Raw genomic sequence first — 19,089 nt, forward strand, 5'->3', positions numbered from 1 at the left:
ATGGCTGACATAGTGCTTGTCCACTTTCGCCACTGGGAAGTCACTCTCTTTCCCCCTTTCAAAGCCTTGCTTCCTGAAAGGAAGCCACTGCGGACATTTAAGGGGTAGGGGATCATGTTCCCCCTCCTTAAGGGCCATGTATTCACATAAATGATTGGGAGTTCCTCTGCATGAGAGACGTGTCTCTTCTATTACGTTGTGTTTGTTTTATGAGACGGCGGCCGCGTGAGCGTAACCACGGTGACGATTCACATCATTATTTCCGGACGGCGCCGATACTCTAAGACTTCAAAACTTTGTTGGGAAAAATAGAAACCTGCGAGAAAAACCCATGCAGAAGCTGAAAACAGTTTTCTCAATGGCAAGCCGTGGAGACCCGGTCTTTGGTGCTCCTTTTCTTGAACAAACCAGTGAAATGGGCCTATTGGTTATGCGTGCGTAGCAAAGACCATCCCTTGCGATGGAGATATTTGAGGGCTGCCGTGCTCGGGAACTGCCCTGTGTCACATTTCACAAAAGGTTGTCCAAGGTATGGGCAGATGTTGTGAGCAAGAATCTGCAAACAGAACCTTTAGTGTGCTGTAAACGGTGTGTTTATGCAAATCTGACGTGGAATCTATTTAATCTCAGCTACTATTGGGTGTGACAGAAGCCCTGGAATTTCAGGCACTCCTTCCTCCCTGGGCACGACTAACGTGAATTCTTTGTCCCATTCCCACCTGGACTCTTCACGTCTGCTGGCTCGGCTGCCTGCATCCCATACTGGGGTGGAGGGCTCTTCCCCATGCAGTCATGTGCCAGAGCTCAGCTTTCTGAGGCATGCCGTGCAGTGATCCCTTGGGGGCCTCGCCCTGCACCCAGGGACCACCATGGTGCCCAAGCTGGCAGCCCCGGATGCTGTCACGAGGTGGGTGCGACTTTTGCCTTCTAGAATCAGGGATCACATGTGCAGCTGGTTCTTGCATGCTCTGCCCTAATTTCCCTTCTGCTCGGGACACTTCACAGGCTTCATTAATTAACCGCAGTTGACAAAACAAACAGAATCCTGACTTCGCCAGCTCCTGCATTCTCCCCTGCAAAACATTTTGGGGTATGGGAATCCAAAATGCCCGCCTGCATCCGGGGGAATCAGGAAAGAAGGCAACAGGAGGGAGCTGCAAACTAAAATCTCAAAAGCCAGTTCTCCCGCCACATTCTCTGCTTATGAATCTATCTGGTTCAGCCGAGTGCGTGCTTCCCATTCCAATGTCCCCCACTGAGAGGCTGGACCCTAGGTCCTCCATCCAGAGTTGGTCAACTCCGCTCACAAATGAAAGATAGAGGAGAGCAATTCCCACGCACGAAGACCCCAGACTGTCTGGGTGCTATCTCCCTCAGGGTCTCCAGGCCCAGTGAGAATCAAACTTCCCCAGCCCTCCCAGCACTGGCTCCAGCCCAGCCTGGGGGCTCTGGCTTAGCCTTTGCTTAAGGATCGTTTGAGTATGTTTTCTAATAGTTTTTAGTTTTAGACAGTTTTAGGTTCACTGTAAAACTGAGCGAAAGATACGGAGATTTCCCATATACCTCCTGCCCCTACCCATGCGCAGGCTTCCCCACTATCAACACCCCCTGCCTGAGTGGCACGCTTGCTAAAAGAGATGAACGTATACTGCCACGTCACAATCGCCCCAAGTCCACACTTTACCTTAGGGTTCACTCTCAGCATCGTGCATTCTATCGGTTTTGACAAATGTTTATAATGACATGTGTCCACCGGAATATTTTCACTGCCCTAAAAATCCTCTGTATTCCGCCCATTCATCTCTCCCTCCTCCCGATCCCTGGCCACCACTGATCTTTTTACTGTCTTCAGTTTTGGCTTTTCTATAATGTCATATAATTCGAATCAAACAGTACGTAGCCTTCTCACATTGGTTTCTTTCACTTAATATGTACGTAAGGTTCCTCCGTGTCTTTTCGTGGCTTGATAGCTCGTTTCCTTTTTTTTAAAAAAATGTTTATTTCTTTTTGAGAGAGTGAAAGTGGGGGAGGGGCAGAGAGAGGGGGACGGAGGATCTGAAATGGGCTCTGCGCTGACAAGCTGACAGCAGCAAGCTGGATATGGGGCTCAAACCCACAACCCGTGAGATCATGACCCGAGCCGAAGTTGCGCGGTCAGAAAACTGAGCCACCCAGGTGCTCCAGATAGCTCATTTCTTTTCGGTGCTGTATAGTATTCCACCATCTGGATACAGCACAGTTTACACATTCACCTGCTGAAGGACATCTTTGTTCCTTCCAAGTGTGGGCAATTGTGCAGAAAGCTTCTAAAATATCCATGTGCAGGTTTTTGTGTGAACATAAGTTTTCAGCTCATTTGGGTAAATACCAACACAATTGCTGGATTGTATGGTAATGGTATGTTTCGTTTTTTAAGAAGAATCTACCAAACTATCTTCCAATTGTTTGAGGCCTGTAATCATGGCAGAAAGTCCAGCTGCTCTTCAACCAAATCTCCTGCCATGTCTCTGCAATCCTTGGAGTCCCTCCCACAGAGATTAAGAGTTAGTTCTCAGAATGTAAGAGGGAGAGCCAGTGAGTAGCTGCCTTGTGAGTGGCCAGCCACATGAGAGCCAGGCATTCATCACTCATGGAGTGTTCTGGCCTTGCTATCTTATCTTCCTGATTATTGGGAGAACAGAATGTTAATGACGGGGCCTATGTTCATAAGAGACCAGAGTTGGTCTATACTCTGGTTCTCCTTTGGGCTTCTGAGCCCGCCATCCCAAATACGCACCCACATACACACAACTATGCTTTGGTTTCCACTTCCTTATCTTACACATTGTTAGATGACCCAGAAGGGTGCGTACAGACATTTCCCCTCTGAGGCTGGACCGTGGTCTCTCCAGTTACGCAACAGGATATGAAGTCCAGCCCCTGCACATGAGCTTCCACATGCATGGCAAGAAAGGTGACATATACGCAAATGACATGCAGTGTCTCTGTCATACAATTAGGGAGTCTCTGAAAGGACATATGTACACAGCCAGCTTCCCGAAGTCTAAAACGCAGTAACCAGGCCTCTTAATTGTTTAGCCAAGTCTTCATGATACCCACCTGATAGTGTCAAAGCTGGTGCCAGAACCCGAAAAGCCAGGTCCCCTTACTTGGGGGAAGGAACGAGTTACCCCCAGTTCTTCCTCAGGCTTTCACATCTATAGTCGTGGTACAAGGTTCACAGGGGAGGGAGAGTCATTTTCGGCACAGACAGGAGTGTGGACCTGAGCAGGGACACTTGGGGTAAAGACCCCATGAGGAAAGATGCTGACCTGTGAACTCCAAGAACGACCATGTGAAGTAACAGATGTGAGTCACTCGCAGTGTTGAAATTTCATTTGTTACCCCAAAGGCTTCAGACAGGTCTTGTTAAACTTCAGAAAATCCAGAATTACAGTATTCAAGATTTAATTTCACCAAATAAAAAATTTGAGAAGATGTTGCCGTGCCAGCCAAGGTTATAATTTAAACATGTGCCCTCATAATTTGCACTCTATTTTCATTGCGTCTTCTACTTTTTCGTAATCCTGAGAAAAGACAATAGTCGTATTGCAAAATCAAGAATATTCTCAATTTCCATATGCTCCTAAAGTGGAGTTGGAAGCTGTTCATAGAAAGTAGAAATCACCCCCACCCCACCCCCTTAAAATTGTAATCTACAGTTTAGTTCAGAGCAGTTCAAATGTTGACGATGTTGTAAACCCCATGAGGAGCCTACCCATAGCCTAATTTTTCTTCTCCAGTGACTTGCTTTATAATTTGGTAATGTTGGCTTTGTAGGAGTAGGTTTGCCAATTGTTAATAAAATTGCTGACCACCTGCAAAAGAAATATTGAAGTGTCATGGAAAAACATATCTCAGAAAAGAAAAAAAAAAAGCACAATAATTAGAACCATGTATTTTTCCTTACTGTGGCATCTCGTTTTATAACAACAAAACCCCACTAGAATAAATTCTGGGTTTCTAAAAGCTGGGAATTAATTGCAATGGTGGCTTGTATATAAATAGACGTAGCACGCTTTTTCAAAACAGAGGAATCTCAAGTTACTCTGAAATGTTGATTTTTTTTTCAGATTAATTTTTTTTAATTTAGAAACATATCACGTATTTCTAGAAGGAATCCACTTTGAGCAAACACTGCCTGGGAAATCTGTACTGGTTGTGAAATTTGGATTTTTAAATAAAAATTCAAGGGAGAAGTAAACAATTTGCCTGGCCATTTGACATGGCCAACAAACCAGAAAGACTTCCCAATACAATCTGAACTATTTCACAATTTTTGTGAATAAAGTGTAACCTTTTAGTATTAATTTTAAAATAAAGGATTAAGCCCAGTTATGAACATCTCAGTCGCCTAGTCAATCAGAGCTGAATGGCATGAACACAAAATGGACTTTCAGCTATTCAATGCAGTGGCATAGAATGTTTTTCAGGGTGAAAGTCAATGATATCACTGTAAGGAAATCAAAACATACGCAAACAAAACGAGGATCCTACCAGAGAACCCTGGGGAAAAGCACCATGGCAGCTGGAGCTACATTCATAGTCAATCCTACCATCGGCAGGCATTTGAGGAAGCCACCCAAGGTCCTAAGATCTCAGGTAGATAACTTCACAAGGCTGGTGTGTTGTAAGACATTTTTCCTATTGAAAGTGAAGAATATATAAGCTAGCTTATATTAATTACATCATATTCTCAGGATAAAACCCGGACTTGGCCCCATCCTAAAGGCTTGTATTCAATTCCCAAGGCCATCAAAACACATTTAGAGATTCTAGTGAGCCGAAAGACAAATAAATATTGTTTGCCATAAGATGTATGCATGACAGAACAGAAGATGAGGAGGAATAATTGGAGGATGGGAGAAGAAAGGCAGGGTGAAATTTCAAGATGAGTTTATTTCTTGACAAAAAGATTTGGCTGATGATGCAAAACAATGTAATTAGGGGGCGCCTGGGTGGCTCAGTCGGTTAAGCACCCGGCTTCGGCTCAGGTCATGATCTCATGGTTCGTAAGCTCAAGCCCTGCGTCAAGCTCTGTGCTGACAGCTCAGAGCTTGGAACGTTGCTTCGATTCTGTATCTCCCTCTCGCTTTGCCCCTTCCCTGCCTCTCTCTCTCTCTCTCTCTCTCTCAAAAATAAACATTAAAAAAATCCAAAACAATGTAATGAGAAAGAATAGGAAACCCCTGAAAAGTTAAAGAATTACTAATTTTAAGTGGGTACATTTTATTATTATTCATCAAATAATCACTTACATTTTGTGTACTTCTGTTTCACCTACAAAGATCTGATTGTGCCCTTTCAAGATGAAAGTGACTCGTAAAATAATCTTTCCTAATGTGATCGGATTTGCTCAGTGAATTATCACAACCTGCTCTGATTCACTTCTTAGATATGCCCATATCGTATTTTTCTCCCCAAAATGAGCTATGAGATTTCCCTTTGGGAAATAGCTTCACTCTTAAGATCTGGACCAGGGGTCAGAAGATATTTTCTGTAAAGGGACAAAAAGTAAAATGTTAAGGCTTCTGGGACTTTGGTGCAACTCAACTCTGTCATTATAGTACAAAAGCAGACTTAGATCATATACAAAAAATAGGCAAGGCTGTGTCCCAATGAAACTTTATTTATAAACACAGCAGACCAGATCTGACCCATGGATCATAATTAGTCAGCTCCTGGTCAACATAATCAGGAATTTTACATTGTACCTTTACATTGTCTTCTTTCCTAAAAGCCAACAAGATTTGTCCAAAGGCAGCAGGACAGGGTGGTAAAACAAATGTTGTATACAGGGTAGGAGAGATATATTAGGTCAGGACAGAAGACATGTGGTCCCATCTCTATCACTTATTTCCTTTGTCCAAAAGAAAAGATCTTGGTGATAAAGCATATAGAAAAATCTCAATAGTTATCAAAATGGTAAAAGCCCACCAATGATTCATGGTTCAAAAAATAAAACAAGAGGGGACGCCTGAATGGCTCAGTCAGTTAAGTGTCCAACTTCAGCTCAGGTCGTGATCTCATGGTTCATGGGTTCGAGCCCCACATTGGACTCTGTGCTGACAGCTGAGAGCCTGGAGCGTTGCTTCAGATTCTATGTCTCCTTCTCTCTCCTCCTCCCCTGCTGGTGCTCTATCCCTCTCTCAAAAATAAGTAAACATTAACAAAAAAATTTTAAATAAATAAAATAAAATAAAACAAGAGTAAACCTAAAAAGAATTTGTAAATAAAACCCAAAAATTGAAAGCGATGATCAACTTACGATAGCACCTAAAATACACAAATAACAATTTCACCTCTGGAGATGACTGAGGGATAGCAGTGGGTAGGGGGGCATCCAACTATCTGGGTGTCTACGAAGACAGCATAAACTTGATCTCAGCACTCAGACTCTTCAGTAGGATAGAGTCATAGACCTAAGGAAATTCTAGTAACTTACAAATTTTGGTGTATATATAGCAAATATTAGTCATCTTTAGTCATACAGTTATTCAGTCGGTAATAATTTGCTTTTAGTCATAAAAATGAAAATCTGGGAGTTTGCGCATCATCCCTCTTTCCCCCAAGAACTCATAAAGGAACACGCACATTGTTCATCAGTTCACAAATCAGGAAACCCCCAGATTGTACTTTGAAAAGGAGCGATGTAAAATGTTCCCGCTCACAGAGCTGATTTCTCCTAGAACACTGTTCTCTACTCACCCCTTTCTCTTTTCATTCCTCATGTCCAATACCCACACGTCATACCACTGCCCCTGGGATCCAGGCAAGCTCTTCTTCTTTGCACAGTACAGCTGGACATTTTCATTTTTCACTCTTACCAACTGGAAATAATTTGCTGGCCCCCATCCCCACCCAAAATAGCACTTCATAGTATTTTTTATGTTCAACTTTGTATTATGGTTATATATGCCCATGTTTTTCTTCTGTGATCCTTGAAGAGGGTGGTTGTATATTGTTTTGCTACAGTGGGTCATTGGGTTTGGGGCCATGGTTTCAGCATAGGCAACTATCAGATGCATAAGTGAATGCCTTATTGGAACATGTAAAGGTATTCCATGTCAATACTTATTGACATCAAAGTTATATGTTCTTTTCCAAAGGCTAAGATTGAACCCCAATAGCCCAACTAGGCAAATTCATTCCATGTATATAATTATTTACTAGACACATATAAACAATTGTAATTCTTTTATAATTATATAGAGTTTATGAAGAAATTTTTAGATATTATCTATTTGGAGTCTCACTATAACCCTGAAAGGATATCAGAGAAAATTACAGTTGAAAAACTGAAGCTCAGAGAGTTTAAATGGCATCACTAAGACACTATACTTAGTAACTGGTGGAAAATAAAACTGAGGCACTATAGAAAATAGAAATTCTCTCATACCTCTCTGTCTCCTTCCCTCTCTCTCTCTCCCCTTCTCCCTCACACACCTTTAAGAAGAAGACAAAATACTGCCCTAATAAAACCTGTCCTAAGACTAATGTATTCTAAAGTTATTTTATTATACTGAAAATAATTAGGATTACTACATAATGCACTAGATTTACTGGAAGAAATTACATGAAGGAAATTTTTATTTCTGAAAATTTGGGAGTAAAGATAGACTCCTATGAAAGAATTTCCTTCCAGACAATTTTTACTTAAATTCTTATCTCATTTAATAAGAATATAAACTTGGCATTGAGAATCTAGACTGGCCAATCACATTATTCTGAAAGAAAAGTCAAATGTACTAGGTTCTGATACAAAACTTTCTACAATAAATTTCGAAGCATTTAAGAACATCTAGTTTTGACCAAGACAGTAGTCATTCAACATGGAGACTTTTAGGGAGTCCATGTTGGAGGGCTGAAGACCATATCACATGAGCCATCTGCCTGTCAAACCAACTGCTCATAATCATGGAGAGCTGGGCGCATTTGTGCCCCCGAGTGTTTCGTATGGTCAAGGCCAAGAGTGGAACAATGCAGGGGTTGTCAGAGGATGGTGAAGAGCCAGAGGAAGACATCTTCCCTGCCTGTCCAGGTGACATCTACATACTGACACTATCAATCCCTCCATTCTTACAACAGAAAACAGCAAGAGTTGTGACATTCTACCCATGCTCCTGCTTCATCTCATGGCCCCTACTTCCCACTTTGTCCAGAAGGACCTCCTCTCCCCTTGGTTACGGCTGATGCTTAGGGAGGAGCCTAACTAAGAGAGTAGGCCTTGGAATCTGACATGGACAGATTCTAGCTTTCCTTCCCAATAAGTAATGGGACCTTGGCAAAATTACTTGACCTCTCTACCCTTGTTTTCTTATATGTCAGAGAGGAATTATAGCGGGCTTAACATATATTGAGGGCTCATTGTAGGCCAGGTAATTCTCTAAGCACAAAAAGTATATTCACTCATTTAATCCACACAACTGTCACCATTAGTATCCCACTTTATAGGCAAGAAAACTGAGGCACAGACAGTGTAAGCGATTTGCCCAAAGTTCACCACTAGTAAGTGGCAGCGCTAGGATTCAAACATAAGCAGTGAGTTGCCAGACTCCTGCCTGATTCTTTACCTCTGTGCTTCACTGGCTCCGGTTGTAAAGTTAACACAGTTTACAATCATATATTTGTCTGTGTGATTATTGGTCTAATATCTGTCTCCCTTGCTAGATTTAAGTCACCTAATGTGCTAATCCACAATCACCTCATTCATAAAATGGGGACAATAACAATCGTGCCACCTCATTGACTTGTTTGTAGGATTCAGGGAGGAAGTGTATGTAAAGCCTTTAGCATGGGGCCTGGCCACAGGGAGAGCTGAATTCAACGTAGCTAATGGAATTCGTACTTTTTTTTTTTTTTTTTTTTAATTTTTTTTTTTTTCAACGTTTTTTTATTTACTTTTGGGACAGAGAGAGACAGAGCATGAATGGGGGAGGGGCAGAGAGAGAGGGAGACACAGAATCGGAAACAGGCTCCAGGCTCCGAGCCATCAGCCCAGAGCCTGACGCGGGGCTCGAACTCACGGACCGCGAGATCGTGACCTGGCTGAAGTCGGACGCTTAACCGACTGCGCCACCCAGGCGCCCCTGGAATTCGTACTTTTAGTGATCAGATGCATGTTTTATCCTATGGTTGTTTCCTCTGCCGCTGTAATTATATACATAAAAAAGAGGCCATCTCCTGTTTAAATATGTCACTGTGCTTCAGCCATCTTGTATTGCTTACAATGAGAAAAAAAAGGTTTCTGAGACAAAGAAAATGCTTACCATTTCAGAAGAGTTCTGTAGCTCCTGAGGTCCACTCATGGAAGAGGTTTTCTCTGCTGATCAGACCATTCTCATTTTGTCTTCCTCATGCTGGCAACTTACAACTCGGTCTCTCACAAAGTCATTACTCACCTTAGAGAAGATCTATTGTCAGGGAAAAAAAAAATGTGTGGGGCACCTGAGTGGCTTAGTTGATTAGGCGTCCAACTTCGGCTCAGGTCATGATCTCAGGGTTCGTGGGTTCGAGCCCCACATCGGGCTCTGTGCTGAATGCTTGCTCGGAACCTGGAGCTTGCTTCGAATTCTGTGTCTCCCTCTCTCTCTCTGCCCCTCCCCTGCTGGTGTTCTCTCTCTCTCTCTCTCTCAAAAATAAACATAAAAATTTTTTTTTAAATGTGTGACTTGATATTTTTCCTCTTGTCCTATTCTTTTCAGTAGCAGCTGTCATCGTTAAAAAAGCAGCAACAAGAGGATTGTTGATATCAAAAGCAGTACGAACCAACATTTACTAACAGAAGCATGTTTTTAAGTTCCCTTCATATATTATCTCACGTAATTACCACAGTGACTCCATCAGGTAGGTCCTTTTAGAACGATTCCCCTTATCCACGGCGGATGTACAATCAGAGACTCCCAGTGGGCGTCTGAAACTGTGGATAGTACTGAACTCTCTATACTATGGTTTTTCTTTTACATACATACCTATGAAAAAGTTTAGGTACTTTTTAAGTTTTTTAATGCTTAATGTTTATTTAATTTATTTAATTTTTTAATGTTTAATGTTTATTTTAATGTTTTTAATGTTTGCAACTGTGGATAGTACTGAACTCTCTCTATACTATGGTTTTTCCTTTACATACATACCTATGAAAAAGTTGAGTTACTTTTTAAATTTTTTAATGTTTATTTATTTATTTTGAGGGGTGGGGCAGAGAGAGAGGGAGAGAGAATCCCAAGCAGGCTCCACGCTGTCAGCACAGAGCCCACCGCAGGGATCGATCTCATGACCGCGAGATCATGAACTGAGCCGAAATCAAGCATCGGACACTTAACCAACTGAGCCACCCAGGCACCCTGAAAAAATTTAGTTTTTAAAATAGGCACAGTAAGAGATTAACTACAATAACTTATGATCAAATAGAACAACTCTGCCAAAACACTATAAAAAAAGTGATGTGAATGTGGTCTCTCTCTCTCTCTCTCTCTCTCTCTCAAAATATCTTACTATGCTGCACTCACCCTTCCTCTTGTGATGATGTGAGATGATAAATGCCTGTGTGATGAGATGAAGCGAGGTGAATGACGTGGGCCCTGTGACGTAGCATTTTAGGCTACTGTTGATCTCCTGACATATGTCAGAAAGAAGACCACCCATTCCAGAGCGTGGTTGACCGCAGGTAACTGAAACCATGGAAAGTGAAACCAAAATCGTGGCTAAGGGAGGACTCCTGTGTATCCTGATTTCATGAATGAGGAAATAAGTCTTGGAGAAGCTAATTATCTTCAAGGTAATATGGCCAGAAAGGAGCCAAACTATGAGTTGGATCACATTACTCTATTACCTCCCAATCTCATTTGAAGACTATGCATCATATTTTAAATATGTGTTAGCTTTTTGAAAAGAAGTGTTGAACATCCTCAGGTCCTGCAGATTTCTGACTTGGTCCTATGGATTTTCTTAATAGTCTTTGTCCTATTAATAAAAACTCTTCATCAATGTTGCCAGTGCTGATTCATATATGGTCTCTCATAGCTTTTGCACCCATCAATTACAACGTAAAATGTTGAACCCAAATGAAAAAGTTTTGTCTCCTTTATAGATGTCAAGTGCAGGCAGATTTGAAAGATGGCACAAAGGAATAGATCTGGAGATAACATAAATATGAAATCAGTGGTCATCTCTCTTGAAAATATCAAGTCGCTTTGTGTGCGAGCTATTGAATGTTATATGCAGACACTTTGCAGAATGAATGTTGTATATGCAGCCATCCTGTGTGTGCACACTAAACATTGATTTCTGAAATGCGAAAATGCACTATTTTCACCAAAGTTGCTCTGCAACTTAAGAAGATGAAAGTTGAGGGTTGCCCAGCCTCTCTTTCACCCTCCCCACCCCCTACAACCTCCCTTCAAAAGGATGACAGTGCCTCCAATTGTCACTGTGAACTTGAAGATGTTAGAAAGGGGTGGTTGGAGGAGAGGCTCATCCACCACCAAGTCTGCTTTATTTTTTTTTTTCCGTGACCTTGTCTTTTCTGAGCTGCAGAACAGCCCTACAATTGTTACTTATAAGCATGAGCTCAGAAATTTTTGAGAGTCTTATTTTCTTTCTTTTTTTTAAATTCTTTTTATTTACATTTATTTTTGAGAGACAGAATGAGACAGCATGAGCAGAGGAGGGGCAGAGAAGAGACACCAAATCCGAAGCAGGCTCCAGACTCCGAGCAAGCATTCAACACAGAGCCTGATGTGGGGCTCAAACCCACGAACTGTGAGATCATGACCTGAGCCGAAGTGAGACACTTAACCGACTGAGCCACCTGGGCACCCCAGGAGAGTTTTATTTTCCATTTTAATTGCAGTTTAAATTTTTGAGACAACCAGAAATGGCCAAATTTTCCATTTGCAATATCCCAGCAAAATTTGCGACCCAGGACAGTCTCTAAACACAAATTCCCAATTCATTTTCTTGTAACTTTGACCCTTAGGCTGGTACCAGCTACAAAAGGCTCTGGCCATGATGGGTCTGCCTGGGAACATGCTTTCAAAAATTTACAGATCTTCATCTTGCCATGACTGTTGGAAGACTTTTGGCTTCACTCGGAAAGCCATAAAACCATAAAGCAGATCTGAGAAAAACCCACAGCTGCATACATCTGATGACAGTCTTAAACTGATTTTCCAAAGATAGGGAGCTCAGCAAAACCCAAACTCGATGATGTCAACAACACTGGACTTTTACTCTTTAAGCCAATGGGTATTCTCTGGAAGATTTAATCCATGTGTTCCTGATCTACTTACAGTTAACTCATCAAAATGCCATTTGCCTAAGTGTTTCCAAAGTTGCCTGAGCTTTTATTTCTCAGTCCCTCAAATAGATGCTGGTGGGAATCAAGTTTTCCCAGGGTAACAACTTCCAGAGTCTAAGTTCTTTTCAAAATCAAGACTGTGTAGATTTCAAGTTGCTATTTTAACTATCACTTACAACTGCTCTTTCAGCAACAGTGTGCCTCCTCATTCAAAGTGATGTAGAAAAACAGCCTTTCACCACTCACCAGAGTTAGTGGGACCAGCACTTTGCCTGTCTTCCTACTTCCTGTGTTTTTCCACCTTAAGGAGTTTACAGTCTATGAAGGATTTGGGACATGGGGATAAATAGCTACAATACGTGGCATAATCCTGCAGTGGCTAAAGATCCTGCAGTGGCTCCCTCTTGCATCAAATTAAAACTCATCAGCTTAACATTCAGAGTCTCCAAACAACCCGTCACCTTCCCCCTTCCCCACAAGTAGCTTTTTCCACCTCAACTTCCAGACTGCAAGTTCCATTTTTATTTCACCCCACCTGGCATATTATTCTGCCAAGAGTTTTATTGTCGCCTTCCTTCTTCTGTATGTACAGATAGCTACATAAAGACTAATCTAGCAGGGTAACCATCTAGCAATTGTGTGTGTGTGTGTATCTGTGTGTGTGTGTGTGTGTGTGTGTGTGTGTGTGTGTGCTTCTGCTTCCACAGCAAGAAATCTGGGCTTATCAGGGAGAAGGTGCTGCTGTTAGTACTGGGACTATTTCAGCTTTGGAAAAAAGTAACAGATTCTCTATCCAACTTTTCTTTATGGGCCGTCAAACACTTTGATAAGAGAGCAAAAGGAGCCAAGCGGGATTTGGGGGGGAGGGGTGTAATACCTAAAGAGATAAGGGGCAGGAGCCCTGAGGAATAGTAGGCAGTGTGGGCCTGGTTAGTGTATACTTTGGACCTCACTCCTTGATCATGGCTCAGGATGTGTGTGCCATCTCTGCACCTGAGCATCAGGACTGCATATCCACGTCTTTGGGCCATCACACCAGTCACCCTTGGAATTAAAACTCCCATGCCTATTTGGGGGTTGACTTGGGGTGCTTTTTGTACTCCAAACTGAAGCCAAGGGGTAGTATTGAATTGAGCCCATTCAATAAATATGTACGAAGTGATACAACTGGTTATCACTGTACATTTTATGAAAAATAAACTTAAATATAGTGTGGTTCCCACACTCAAAAAGCTTGCAGTCATCTGGCATTCGTAAGCATAGAACCTTAGAACTAGAAAGAACCTGAAAACTCCAAGCGTCTCATTACTTAAATAGGAAAACTGAGCCCGGAGAAGTGATGTGACTGGCTTCAGTCAAAGTTCTGTCTAGAATTCAGGGTTTCTGAATCAATTCCATGCTTTTCCAGTGTGATGCTTCAAGAACTCATCTTGTTTTGTAGGTTTTTCCCCCTCCCTAGCTAGATTATAGGTTTCTTGAAGGCAGGGACTAATGTCTCATATTTCTTTCACATTCAGCCCACCCAAGTATGTTATGCATAACTGGACAGATTTATGTATTTGGTAACTGCTTGTGGGATGGACAAGAGAGTGAGTTGATGAATGAATGGGTAATATTAACATGAATTGCTAAATGGGTGAAAAAGCTTGGAAAACCCACATTCTTTCCTCTTCTGTGCCGCCTTTATAGTGATTGTCCCTTGGTCTGTGGCTTAGCAGCCATTGGTGTGGAAAAGATTTAGAGGCTTAGTTGATGCAAGATGACTCAAAATGCTAATATAAATTTAGGTCTCATTTAAGGTGTCTGAACAAGGGAGGTCATAATTCCAGTCTAAACCGTTCTTTCTTTTATTCCTAGATTTTATTTAAATTTAAGTTAGTTAACGTAGAGTGTGGTATTGGTTTCAGGAATAGAATTTAGTGATTCATCACTGACATATAACACCCAGTAAACCCTTCTAATGGTCCACGCATACGTATGTGGTTTTAAGGGGACTATTGAAAATAGTTATTTTTTTTTTAATTTGGGAGAAAGAGAGAGGGGGGGAGAATGCATGAGTGGGGGACAGGGACAGAGAGGAATAGAGACAGAATCTTAAGCAGGCTCCATGCTCAGTGCAGAGGCTTATGTAGGGCTCTATCCCCCCACCCTGGGGTCATAACCTGAGCTGAAATCAAGAGTCGTATGTTCATCCAACTGAGCCATCCAGGCGCCCCAACAATAGTTAATTTTATACAATTATCTTTAATTGAGGCTTAAAGCCCCTAAACATGTCTTATACAACGTTATATACTTCATTTATCAAAATTCTTTCTCCAAAGTGGGATTAGAGCTGAAGTGTGCCTAAACAGAGAAAGACTAGAATGATAAATGATTCAAATCCATTTTGCATAAAGGATGGTTGAAGGAGCCGGGAGAGTGAGGCACTTTATTTTCATTTCTTTTTTACAGAAGTCCAATTGACATATAATATCCTATTAGTTTCAAGTGAACACCATAGTGATTTGATATTTTTTAAGTTTATTTATTTAAGCAATCTGTACACTCAAGATGAGGCTCAAACTCACAACCCTGAGATCAAGAGCCACATGGTCTTCTGACTGAGCCAACCAGGCACCCCACAAAGTGATTTGATATTTTTATACATTATGAAATGATCCCCTAGTTACCATCTGTCACCATATAAAGTTATTACAGTATTATTGACTACATTGACTACATTATTACTACAGTAATATTGACTACATTCCTTACATTGTATATTACATCCTTATTTATTTATAAGGAGGACTTATTTATTTTAAAGTGGAAATTTGTACTTCTTAATCCCTTTCACATATTTTAGTCACATCCCAACGTCTCCTCCCGACCCATATCCAAATCTGTTTCCTGTATCCCTGAGTCTATTTCCATTTTGCTATATTTGTTTTCTTTTTAAGATTCCGTGTATATGTGAAATTGTACGGTATTTGTCTTTCTCTGACTTATGTCACTTAGCATAATGCCCTCTAGATCCATCTGTGTTGTCACAAATGGCAAGATTGCATTATTTATAATGGCTGACTAATATTCTATTTCACGCATATACACCACTCCTTTGCTGTCCATTCATCTGTCAATGGACACGTAGATTGTTTCCATGTCTCTGCTATTATAAATAATGTTACAATGACCATAGGGGTGCATATATCTCTCCAAATTGGTGTTTTCATTTTCTTTGGATAAATACCCAGAAGGGCTGTCAGGTGGAAAAGGGGGTGGATTTATGTTACATGACGTCAGAAGATAGAGCTAGTAACAACAACTAGATTAATGCTACAGGGAAGTGGGGTTTGGATTAACACAAAGAAAAAAAAAATTTTTTTCGTTTTAGTTAAAGAGTTTTGTGAAATCAGAGCTATCTCCTGAGGTGGCTCAGGCCTTGATGCTGATGTGGGAGCAAGGCCTGAACAGCCACTTGTCTGAGGTAATCCACAGTACCTGACTTTCTGCAACCTTGACATTCAAAGATGGTGGCAGGGGTGGCTTTCCAGTGACTGTCATTCATTGCCCTGCCTATGCTGCTTATCCCTGTTTCGTCCCTGTCGTTCACTTCTCTCCACCAGTTTCTTAACAATCCATGATTGTCAGTGGAAGCTAAACTGTAGTGGATTATTAAAGTATGTCTCCTCTCTTGCTCGTCCTAAAAAACAAAGTCCACTAAACCATGTCTGTTATATATCTTCCCTTCACCTCAACCGAGTGTGATTGTTAATTAAAAAATCAACATCACATAGTTCGAATTCTTGCTCCAGCACTTACAACGGGGCCAATTTTCTTAGCCTGTTTTCCCCTCATTTTTTCCTGAACTGTAAAATAGGGCTCATAATATTATCGGTCTCAGCAATTCTATGAGGATTAAATGATATAATTCCTGTAAAGGACTTAGGCACAGTGCCTGAAACATAGTAAATGCTCACCCAATGTTAGCAACTGTGTTCTATTGTTAATAAAAAAGACAAATTTCTTTGAGCTGCTTTGATTTAAGAAGACAATACCTTTTCCAGACATCTCTACCCCGGGGCTAGCTATATTAGTATTCTGTCCTGATGGGAAGGAAGAAACATCATTGGCAGTGAACCCCCAGTATAGAAACAGGATGGATATGAGGTAAGCTGAAATGTGACCCCCTGCCAGCTTTTTGAAATGCAGATTCATCAATCTCTTTGATGTCCCTAGCCACTTGCAATGAACATCTTTCAGCATATTATTTGCTTTCTTAACCACATCACTTTTTCACTGAGTTCAACATTCCTGTAGGATTCAGAGGATCTTGGTGCATTCTTCCAAAATGAATTCAGAAGGTAAGTCAAAGAGAAGGGGAAACATCTTTGAACAGGACTCTGGGTTCAGCCTGGGGGCGGGAGGAGGTGGGGACAGGGGGTGCTCTGTGACTCAAAGGGCTAACAGTAAACTCAGCCTCAGGCTTTCCATGTGCCAGTCGTCTCTGCCAGTGGCCTGATGACTAATCACTGCCAAGTAACCCCCCCCAGTTCCGCCGCCTAAGTAAATTCAGATGATGGCACCGAGTGCCTCCTGAAGGGACAGGCGAGGAACCACACAAGGAGACAGAGGGCCTCCTCAGGACAGTGGGAAGCAAAGGAGGCATCAATATCTCTCCCATTCAAAGGGACCCACGTTAATAATAGAATATTTTCTCTTTAAACTGAAGCCCATTAATTTATGCATTTTCAAATATGTCAACAAAACCCAGATGCAAACATCACTCGTCGGCCGCCCCATCGATACCTGTCTCTAACATAACACCGCCAGCTGCGTGTATGTCTCTGTCTGCGTGTCTGTCTGTTTCCTTAGACCGGAAGCTCTTCAAAGACAGGAACTGGCTCTTATTCACTTTGTATCCCAGGAGGGTAGGAATGTACATCGAATGCCATCCAATGGGCTTACTTAACTATCTTAAGTCTCTCTCTTACGGAAAAGCATGCTCCATGGCAGAGGCCAGAAAGCCAACAAGAAACGAGTTCATTTGCAGATTCTCCTAGAGTCAAGGTCCCCTCTTGAAACGGCCTCCCAATCCACCTCGCCCCAGCGAGCTTTGAAAACCACCGTGTCAGGAGGTACAGCCATGCTCTTGCTGGCCAGCCCCAACGCGAATGCACCTGGCTCCTCTGTGGCAGCCAGGGTCTCTGTTTTCAGGCTGGAGCTACGTGGTGTTGGCCTAGATTTCTGGCCTCCAGAGCCTTCTATTTTGTAAGCACTTCATTTCTTGTGTTAAACAGCTTTCTGGTGAAATTAGTTCAGTGGTTTCTGTCATCTGCAACCGAACTCTGATTTGGTGTTCATCAAATGTTTGCGGAACGAATGCACTGAGGAAACACTGGTTTTGCATTTTATTTATTTATTTGAGAGAGAGAGAGACAGAGCACAGGTGGGGGAGAGGCGGAGGGAGAGGGAGACACAGAGTCTGAAGCAGGCTCCAGGATCCAAGCTGTCAGCACAGAGCCCGACGTGGGGCTTGAACTCACAAACTCTGAGATCATGACCTGAGCCGAAGCCGGACGCCCAACCGACTGAGCCACCCGGGCGTCCCAGGAAACACTGGTTTTAAATCAGTTGCTCACACCTGGGCCCCTGAAATCACCCGTTTTTTTCTCAAAGTGGATGAATCATTAACAAGTTTTAAAAAATTTCCAGACATGCCTCTATTAGAATTCTAAAATGCAGTGTAAAGGGAAAAAAAAATACTGCAAAATACCACTCAGAGAGGCATGCTGTTTGTTTGTTTGTTTGCTTACTTGTTTGTTTGTTTGTTTGTTTAGGTCTGACCATTATCTAGAAAACCCATAAGGGGCTTATTCTTGTCACTCAGTTCTAATTAAAATGGGGTGCTACTGTATTTTCTAAATGACCGCAGAACTTCAGGTGATAAAAGGTTAGTATTCAAGTTTTACATTCTAAAATAAATGGTTTGTGTGAAGCTGGGGAACTGTCCAGAATTATTAGAGAGGCAGCTGCTTCCATCCTCAGATTTGGGTCTGAGGCTTGACCTCCGAGAACATATGTTGAAGATGTTGTTTATCCTTGTGAACCCCATAAAAGGCCTTCAGAACCCTTGAGCTTCCCAGGATAAACCGGAGGCTTGGCCCAGTAAACACCAGCCTAAGCTCTCGGAGGCACGGCTTCCCTTCTACCTGTGTGGATGGGAAAGAAGCAAGGCGCTCTCCTCTGAATTTCTTCGGGGCAAGAGCAGCAGTTGGACTGCTTGAGCTAACACTTTTGTGAGAAATTATCTTCTTGTAACTGAAGTGTCCTGGCTGAGGCTTATGCCTCTCACCCTATCTGAAAAAAATGTCCTCTCCTTCAGCAGGGCTGGTTTTTTCAGCTCTCGAGGCCGACTTATCAGCCCTGTCCCAGTTTAGCCGAGGATTAACTTGGCTTGCCAGATGTTTCTGTGATGGATCGATGTGCTGACTGAGGAGAAGGGCTGAAGTCTAAGAGGGTATTTGGAAGAGAGCTGATTGCCTTACAAGAGCGGGGAGGATTAACGAGCCCTTTCTACAATCATGAAATTATCAGTGGTGCTTTTAGGACATCCACTCTGTTGTAACTGAATGTGATACGGTACTAGAATAAACAATTAAGCAGAGTGCTCGGCCTGAAGTAATGGTCCAGCTTGTCTGGATACCGTGTCCCATTGTCTTGGGAGAAAGCATTCCCTCCTTCTTACTTTCAATCATCGCTACAAGAGATAT

The 19,089-nt window shown here is 42.1% G+C and overlaps 1 long non-coding RNA gene across 1 annotated transcript; it reads left to right on the forward strand.

The window, feature by feature from the left end:
• Positions 1-276: 276 nt before the first annotated feature.
• LOC122212082 lies at positions 277-16,293 on the forward strand. The gene is made up of 3 exons (XR_006198979.1): positions 277-529; positions 9,744-9,885; positions 15,711-16,293. It is a non-coding gene; the product is annotated as an uncharacterized LOC122212082 (long non-coding RNA).
• The last annotated feature ends 2,796 nt before the right edge of the window (positions 16,294-19,089 follow it).

Source organism: Panthera leo, chromosome F3, assembly GCF_018350215.1.
Source record: "Panthera leo isolate Ple1 chromosome F3, P.leo_Ple1_pat1.1, whole genome shotgun sequence".
Lineage (NCBI taxonomy): Eukaryota > Metazoa > Chordata > Mammalia > Carnivora > Felidae > Panthera > Panthera leo.